This window comes from Papio anubis, chromosome 9, assembly GCF_008728515.1.
Source record: "Papio anubis isolate 15944 chromosome 9, Panubis1.0, whole genome shotgun sequence".
Classification (NCBI taxonomy): Eukaryota; Metazoa; Chordata; class Mammalia; order Primates; family Cercopithecidae; genus Papio; species Papio anubis.
In genome coordinates, this window is record NC_044984.1 from 107,948,510 (window position 1) to 107,957,682 (window position 9,173).

A 9,173-nucleotide genomic window follows, 5' to 3' on the forward strand; every position below is an offset into this window, starting at 1 on the left:
GAACTAACGGCAGGATGTCAAAACAGGGCGAGGAAAAGGAGAAGAAGCCAGGAGTGAGGACGATGGACAAGAAGCCAGTGGGAACATCCTGGACGAGGGTTTCTCAAAACACACCCCATGGGCCACCTGCATCAACATCAATGCGGTGGCACATGAAACACACAAATGTCTGACCCAGACAGATTTCATAGCAGCCCAATATCAAACCCTGGTATGGGGGCTGGGTATCTGACTTTTAACACCCTGATTCTGAATGCCATGGATGTTTAGGAGCCTGACTTAGGGCCAGGTGCGGTGGCTCATGCCTATAATCTCAGCGCTATGGGAGGCCGAGGTGGGTGGATCACTTGAGGCCAGGAGTTCGAGACCAGTCTGGCCAACATGGTGAAACCCTGTCTCTATTGGGAAAAAAAAAATAGCAAAAGAAATCAGCCGCAGGCAAGCAGTAATCTCCCAGCTACTTGGGAGGCTGGAGGCAGGAGAACTGGGCTGAACCCCGGGAGGCTAAGGCTGCAGGAGCCGAGATCACAACATTGCACTCCAGCCTGGGGGCCAAGAGAGTAAGACTCCATCTCAAAAAAAAAAAAAAAAAAAAAGAGCCTGACTTAGAAGCTTGCTAAAGGAAAACAACAAATTTGCTGTATACCGAGAGCCCACAGCAAGGCAGAGCCTGCATTCCAGCTTTGGATCCTTTCTGCTACCAACGAGGTTCTAATCTCAGCTTCAGGGGAGCTGGGGGGAATATGGGAGCCCCGAGGCTGCAAACAAAACGCTCTTAATGTAGACAAGTATTTTTCTGGGGAGAGGGTCTGGAGCTTACATAACGCTTAAAGGGGAACATAACCCCAGATAAGGTTAAGCATCTTCCAGTTAGCTTCTCTGAGCTTCAATTTCTTTGGCTGCGATTCTAGAAGAATCACCTCCATCTCACACACCATGGGAGAATGTGAGCAAAAACACCAGCAGAGATACACATGCTCTCCCACGCAAGGCATGAGGTGCCTCAAAAGGGATCCTCTCACCCTATCCTTGGAAGATCCCATTTCTCAGTTATTAGGGGTTTGGTCAGCAGTACCTGACAGAGGAAAAGGAGGAGGGAACCTGGGCTGAGTCATGTCACCCGGAGAAACTCTCCAAGGAGGAATGCATCACAGGGGAATGAATGGGAACCACCTTGCCAGGGACTCCCAGGGACAAGGGTGGATGGGAGAAAAGGGGTCACACCTGCCAGAGCCCAGCATCGAGGCATCTGGAAGGGAAGGAAAGGAATTCATGGTGCCCTGTGCATCTCCATTTTATAGATGTGTAAACAGAGGCATTACGAGATTAAGTGATAAAGCCAGTAAATAATGGAGTTCCATAAATGTTTGATATATTATAAACATTCAGCGAATGCTTGAATATCATAAAATATATATCAGAAGATTAGAATAGTTTCTGGCACATAGTAAGGGCTCAGTAAATGTTATTATTATGTATCATGTTTACCTATATGCATAGACCCCACTAGATGGCTGACCCATTTACTGGTCACAATGGCCTCCTAAGGTAGCTAGTGTAACGTTCTCCACTGCATAAGCAGGAAACTGAGAAGGTGGGGGACTGACTCTCTTCTAAGGTCGCACAGCCTAACCTTGGTGGAGCCTGTCCGAGTGTTTCTATCTATGTGAAAGGACAGGTTAGGGGTCCCAGCCTGGCCTCATTGGGCACCCCAGAACCCATAGACCAGAACTGTGCTGCCAGGGCTGACATTGTGTGACCTTGAGGCCAGCTTCTCTTCGTGTCATCTGTGAGACCCCTTCCAGTCCTCTGGTTTTGAGTGTTATTTTTTTTTTTTTTTTGAGATGGAGTCTTGCTCTGTAGCCCAGGCTGGAGTACAATGGTGCCATCTTGGCTCACTGAAACCTCCGCCTCCCGGGTTCAAGCGATTCTCCTGCGTCAGTCTCACGAATAGCTGGGATTACAGACACGTGCCACCATGCCTGGCTAATTTTTGTATTTTTTAGTAGAGACGGCGTTTCACCGTGTTGGCCAGGCTGGTCTCGAACTCCTGACCTCAAGTGATCCACCTGCCTCGGCCTCCCAAAGTGCTGGGATTAGAGGTATGAGCCACCGTACCCGGCAAGCATTTTATATAAATACATATATACACACACACATATATACACACATACACACACACATACATACATGCATATTATACATATACATTCGTTTTTCTTTTTTAATATATGACAAGGGATCTCACTATGTTTCCCAGGCTGGTCTTGAACTCCTGGGCTCAAAGTAATCCTCCTACCTCAGCCTCCCAAGTAGGGGACTACAGGTGCTTGCCACCATGCTCAGCTGTTCTGCTGTTCTTCACTTGATCTTAGCCAAAAGGCCAAGAAGCGATTTTGCTGCTGTTCTTGTTGTAGAGAAGGGGGTCTCACTATGTTGCTCAGGCTGGTCTCAAACTCCTGGGCTCAAGCCATCCTCCCACCTCGGCCTCCCAAAGTGTTGGGATTACAGGCCTGAGCCACAGGCTTGAGCGCCCGGCGCCGGGTGCACCCTCTGGTTGTCAGGTGGGGAGGTGGAGCTCAGAGAAGTCCGGGCACTTGGCCCAGGTCACACAGCACATCAGGGCAAGCGGAGGAGAACCTTGACCTCCTGCTCTCCCCTCCTCCCCAGCTCCCACCACCCCACCCCCACCCCTTCCCCAGCTCGAGTTCAAGGACGCAGAGGACGGGAGGGGGTTAAAGCCCATTCAAACGCGCAGCGCCCCCTGCCCCCTGCTCGCCCCCCACTCCCCGCCGGCCGCCCGCATCTGGGCGCGCAGAGGAACAGATTTCGCGTTTCACACAGCGCACAATGGCCGCCCTCAAAGGCGCGCCGCCCGCATTGTTCGGCCCGGCGCCCGCGCGTCCTACCTCCGCGCGCGAATTAACCCCCGTCACCCCGCCATTGTCGCCGCGCACTTCGGGGCCGGCCACAAAGGCGCCAGAAAACCCTGCCGTGTTCGGAAGGGTGGAGGGGGGGGGGGTTGGGGGGGGGGGGGGAGGGAAGCAACAGGGACTGGAGGGAAGGGGGCACTGGAGGGATGGGGAGGGCTTGGAGGGGAGGGAGGCCACCGGGGAGAGGGGGCGGACGCAAACTGGATGGGGGAGCCTGGAGCAGGGCGTGGGGGCGCAGGCTAGGAGAGGGGGCGCTGGGAGTGGGCGGATGGGAGGGAAGAAGGGGGTGCACAGGCTGGGAGGGGTGGGGGGCTCTTACTGGCTAGAAGGGCTGTCGGGGGCGCCAGCTAGCTGCAGGGCGGAGGGGCTTGGAGGCTGCCTGTCCACCCCTCTGTCTCTGATTAGCCTCCTTTATCTGTTCTGTCTCTGGCTTCTCTGTCTCTTCCTCCGATCATCTCTCTCTGTCTTCTTTCTCTTGCTGTCTCTATCTCTGTGTCTATTTTTTCTTTACCTCTGGTTCTTCCTCGCTTTCTCTCTCTGCCTCTGATTATTTGTCTCTCTCCCTCTCTCTCCATCTCTGTATCTATTTCTTCTTCTCCTTTCTTTCTTTTTTAATTTAGGGGCTTGCACACACACGCGCGCGCACACACGCGCCTTTCACTTGCTCCTCCATGGTGGCAGAAATCAGACCCATTGTACAGATGGGGAAGCTGAGGTTCAAAAGATACACCCACCCAGGGCCACACTGTGATTAGAGGCCCTCTGACTCCTGGGCCTTTGCACCCATCTATAGGAGGATGGCCAGACCTGGTTGGTGAAATTGAAGTACCCCCCCTACCACTCAAGGTCATCACCTTCCCCAAAGACGAGGCCACAGCTGCATTTGAATCCTCTTCCAGTGCTGGCAAATTACCTTCTGCATTTAGCCTGAGTTACTCATACAGCAAAGTGCCCTCAGGCCCCAGACTCTGGGCCTGGCTGGGGAAAACGAATAATGCCCATGCCCAGGCAGTATTTACCATATGCCGGGCAGCATTCTAGGGAATGTTTAACTAATTTTCGTATCTACTTTAAGAGGTTACTGATGTTATCCCCATTTTTCAGATGGGAAAACTGAGGTACAGAGTGTTTAAGTAACTTGCCAAGCTTACACAAAGCTGGTGGTTTATACTGATAGCATAAACAAGGTAGATTTGGTTCTAATATGTATGTGTATATATTTATAGGGACAAATATAGATACATATGTATATGTGTGTGATATATATGTAAATATCTCTATAGATGGATATAGACATATTCGTGTGTGTGTTAGTATTGTTATTGTTATTGTAGTCACAGTTTTTAGGCTTAATCTGTTTGAAAAATGGACTGATTCTTGAGCACGTTTCTGTTCCTCTAAGGCTTTGTGATCTTTTTCCCTACAGGGGCATTGGGAATCTGGGGAATGGACCTGTAGGGCCCTGTAGACTTTGTATTTTTCCACCTCTTGATCTGATGAGCAGCTAAGAGAAGCGTCTCTTCTCCATTTCCCCAACCATGCCGGCTCCAAGTGCCCCCTAGGCCAGGCCCTTGAAGAAAAAATCAAACCCTAAATTTGAAGGTCACTGAAGCTGTCCCTCCACTCCCTGTCAATTTACTAAGAGAGGGCTAGAGGAAAAGTAACCCCTTCACAACAACGTCCAGAGACGTGTGTGTGGCCCTTGGTCATGAACCAAAATGGTTCTGTTATCTCATGTAATCCTTATAACAACAAGAGAAGACAGATGCTATTAGGATTTCAAAAAACAGGTCTACTCTAAGCCCCTGACTGATGAGGATCTCTAGGTGACTTCTCTGTTCTCTGCCCTCTGCTCATGCCAGTATCAGTGAAGCATAATGGGAAATTACCTACTGCATCCTAATAAGTCGATTTACCAGTCTGTAAAATGGGCATAATGTTGCTGCTTCTCCCTGGGGCCTTGTGAGGATTAAATGTGGGGAAGCAGGTGCTTCAAGAAAGTGTAGTTTGGACTGTGTTCTCTCCTTCTCTCACCATCTTTCTCTGTCCTACCCCTCATCTGCTTGTTCCTCCCAGTATCACCCATCCATCCTTTCCTCCACCCCTGCCCCCCAGCTCCCCGAGTCGATATTCATAAAAATAACTAAGTTGACCAAGTGTGACCTGCAGCATCCTGGGACATTCTTCCTTTCTGGCTGGTGCCTTGGGTCTCCTGGACAGGCAGGTCCCTATGTCCCCCAGTCCCCCGTCTCGGGGACAGCTTGGTGGGACCTCAACTCAGCGTCCCCTGCTCAGCTGTGGATGCCCTTCTGACTGCCCTCACCCCTCACTTGACTCTGGTCCCCCAGTGCACACAGCTGGGATGTTGGCTGGAGCCTTCTACTAGGCTGGAGCGGGGTGATGTGGAGGCGGGGGACAGCCAGCCAATGTGGCTGCACAGCGTCCTCCCCCTGGAGAGAGAAAGCCCCCAGCCAGGCCTGCTGTGGGTTAGATAAGGAGTGCAAGCCACACTGCTTGTCCTCTTTTTTGTAATCTCCTCCACCTCCATCCCTCCCCGCCACCGACTCCCCGACTTTTTTTTTATGTCATCTTTATGGCTTTGGCATGATCTGGGCTGACACTGCATTCACTTAGCCAAGGGCAGGTGGGGTGGCAGGAGGCAACTTACTCCTACGTGTATATATTCGTGGGGACCGATAAGGGAGTAGCCCCACCCTCTCCTCCCTAGTGGGGAAGAGAGAATGAGACTGGCTGGAGGAGAGGTTGGGGACGTGGTGACAACCAGTTCACAGCAGAAAACAGATTTTGAGCACCAGAAATCCTGCAGTGGCAGAGACCAGCTCTCAGGGAGCTGTGGCCAAACCTCTGATGGGAAGAATCATTTAAGGTCGAGGCTGATTTAGTTTCCTGCCCTTCCCTTCCTTCCCTTCCTTCCCTTCCCTTCCCTTCCCTTCCTTCCTTCCTTCCTTCCCTTCCTTCCCTTCCCTTCCCTTTCCTTCCCTTCCATTCCGTCTTCTTTAGATGGGTCTGTCTATGTTGCCCAGGCTGAACTCCTGGGCTCCATGTCCTCCATTCTACCTTCCATTCTTTCAATTTTATCTTTTCTTCCTTCCTCCCTCCCTTGCTCCTTCCTTTCCTTCCCCCTCCCTTCCTCCTTCCTTCCTTTCCTTCCTTCCTTCCTTCCTTCCTTCCTTCCTTCCTTCCTTCCTTCCTTCCTTCCTTCCTTCCTTCCTTCCCTCCCTCCTCCCTCCTTCCTTCCTTCCCTCCTCCTCTTTCATATTTCCTTCATTCCTCCCTCTCTCCTCTCTCTCCTTCCTGCCTTCTCCCCTCCCTTCCTCCCTCCCTCCCTCCTTCCTTCCTTCCTTTTCATTCCTTCTTCCCTTCCTCCCTTCCTTCCTTCCTCCTCTTCCTTCCTCCCCTTCCTCCCTCCTTCCTTCTTTCCCTTCTTCCTCCCTCCCATCCTCAAGCAATAGACCTTGAGTTTCAGAACATGGTTTTAGTTGTTACCTGGTTCAAGCCTGGCCTGGCTTTTGCAGGCTGTGTGACACTGGGTAAGTGGCTTTACCTGTCCGAGCCTCAGTTTCCCGATCTGTAAAATGGAGACAGTAGCAGAGCCCACTTCATTCTGTCTTATGCGAACTAGATGAAGAAATTAATGAAAGTGCTTGGCACATAGTAAGGGCGGAATCATTGCTACCTGTTATTTTCCTAAATTATTATTTATTGTGTGCATCTCATGTACCAGTGGGGCACAGAGACGAATCGCACAGCCTGTGCCCTCAAAGGTGCTCACTGACATGACAGCTCTCATAAGCAACCCCAAATTATGTTTTTAAAATAGTATTTTATATCTGGGCAGGAATACAGATACATTCACAGCGCTCAAAAGAAAAGTGATACTGAACTTATGAAGCAGATAAATTAGGGGTGATTATTCTCATCACAAAAGGATACACTACAGGGATTCTTTAAGTGGTAAGTCCTCTAATACTGGAAGCGTGGAAGTCTTAGCTGGAGCTCTCTCTGCCCTGGCTCCCCCACAGAGCAGTTAATGGTGGTGAAATGAGAGAGCCTGGCCTGAGACAGGAACTCTGAATTTGCACCTCATCACTGACTGGTCAGGCAGCCTGCGGCAGGCAGTGTCCCCTCTCGGACTCTCAGTTTCCCCTGATGACTGGACGACTGGATGGGATCGTATCTCTGCAGTGTCCCCGTCCCCATCTGAGCCCAGATGACAGCTTCCCTACTGGACTCTCTGCTTCCACTCCTCCCCCAATCCCTTCTTCATATCACAGCTGCAGGGATCTTCTAAAAGCCCAAATCAGTTTCCCCTACATAAAGCCCTCCAGTGGCTTCCTCTTACCCTCAGGACCTTACCCTTCCTTCCAGCCCAGCTCATCTCATCTGCTCCCCTTTCCACCTTGCTACTGCACCTCCAGCCACCCCTGTGCATTCCTACCCCAGGGTCTTTGCACTTGCTGGTCCTTACTGGAACTTTGCCTCAGGCCCCTTGGCTCTTTTCTTGTTACTAAGTTTCTAGTTGAAATGTCACCATCTCAGGATCCCTCATCTAATAGACATCTAGTACTCACTGGATCATTTTTGTTTTATCTTTATTATCTTAATTGTACTTGGCACCGATATAATCATGTGTCTTTGCTTATTTAACGTCTTTCCTCTCCCAAGAATGTCAGCCAAGGACAGAGACTGGGTCTGTCTTCACTGTTGGCTTCTCAGCACCTTACCTGGGGCCTGGCGCTTAGGAGGGGCTCAGCAGGTGTGTGCTGAAGTCATCATTGGACTTCGATGTTTCAATATGCTCATTTTAGGTGTGTTTAAGTTTTGTGCAAAGGAAGGAGTGATTGGTTTCCTAACTTTTGGAAAGTAAAGATGGTGTGAATCCAGTCATATAGGACAGTCTCCTTGATGCACCTGCAGTCAGGCTGGAGTGGACTCAGAACCAGCCCCAAGGGGACACATTACCTTTGGGTGCAAATAGCATAAGGATCAGGGGCTGCTTGCCACAGATACTGTGATGGAAAAGGTCACCAGCAACTGGCCTGCATGGTTTCCACATCTTGGCCACGTGGTTCTTTAATTATTTTTATTTTCATTTATTTGTTTTGAAACAGGTTCTTTCTCTGTCACCCAGGCTGGAGTGTAGTGACTCAATCATGGCTCACTGTGGCCTCGAACTCCTAGACTCAAGTGGTCCTGCCACCTCAGCCTCCCAAATAGATGGAACTACAGGTATGTGCCATCACACCTAGCTAAGGTTTTTTTATTTTAAAAATTATTATTATTATTATTACTGTATTGTTTATAGAGATGAGGTTTCACCATCTTGCCAGGCTGGACTCGAACTCCTGGGCTTAAGGGATCCACCTGCCTCAGCCTCCCAAAGTGCTGAGGTTACAGGCATGAGCCACCACTCCCAGCCTTTATTTTTATTTTTTTGTAGAGACAAGTTCTCACAATGTTGCCCAGGCTTGTCTTGAACTCCTGGCCTCAAATGATCCTCCTGCTTCAGCCTCCTGAGTTGTTGGGATTACAGGCATGAACCACCACACCCAGCCTGGCCACATGGTTCTGTGGGTGACTTTAGTCAACCAAGACAGCAGCAATGCAAAACAAAATGAAGGTGCTCAGAGAGACACATGGGACATGCTGAGGAGCCCTGGAGGAAGGGGAGAATAATTCTGATGGGAGAGATCTGGAAGGATGAGGCTGGAGTGAGATGGAATGGTGCAATAGTAGGCAGGGGATTGGGCTTGCTGGTGCCTGGTTCGGGGAGGGGAGGCTGGGTCTTTTCTTTCAGACTCCTTTTGTTTGGAATTGATTCTGGTGCTCTTAAAAGATGGTTCACCTGATCCCCTTGAAATGATCATACTGAAGTACGTGCCAGAGGGGACCAATAGTTACAAGAACTTACCATGTGCTGGATCTACATAAAATATTTTACTTGTGCTGTTTGACCTAATCTTCACATTGGCTGATGCCAGCCAAGTGATTGTATCCTCGTTTCAGGGATTCGGAAACAGGCCCAGAGAGGTTGTGACTTTTCTAAGCACACACAGCAAATAAATGCTGAGACTGGAATTTGAACTCAAGTCTGCCTGGTTTTGGAGCCAGTGCTTGCCGGAGACATCAAGATGTCACCTGAATTCAGGAAGGGAGGAAGGGTGATGCTGGGTGCTGTGAGAGCAGGGATAAGATTTAGGAGCAGAAGGTACAATGAAG

At 50.1% G+C, this 9,173-nt stretch overlaps 1 long non-coding RNA gene across 1 annotated transcript; it reads left to right on the top strand.

The window, feature by feature from the left end:
- Window positions 1–6,374: 6,374 nt before the first annotated feature.
- On the top strand, window positions 6,375–8,094 carry LOC103876073. Its single transcript, XR_001892990.2, has 3 exons — window positions 6,375–6,908; window positions 7,620–7,710; window positions 8,066–8,094. It is a non-coding gene; the product is annotated as an uncharacterized LOC103876073 (long non-coding RNA).
- Window positions 8,095–9,173: the final 1,079 nt, after the last annotated feature.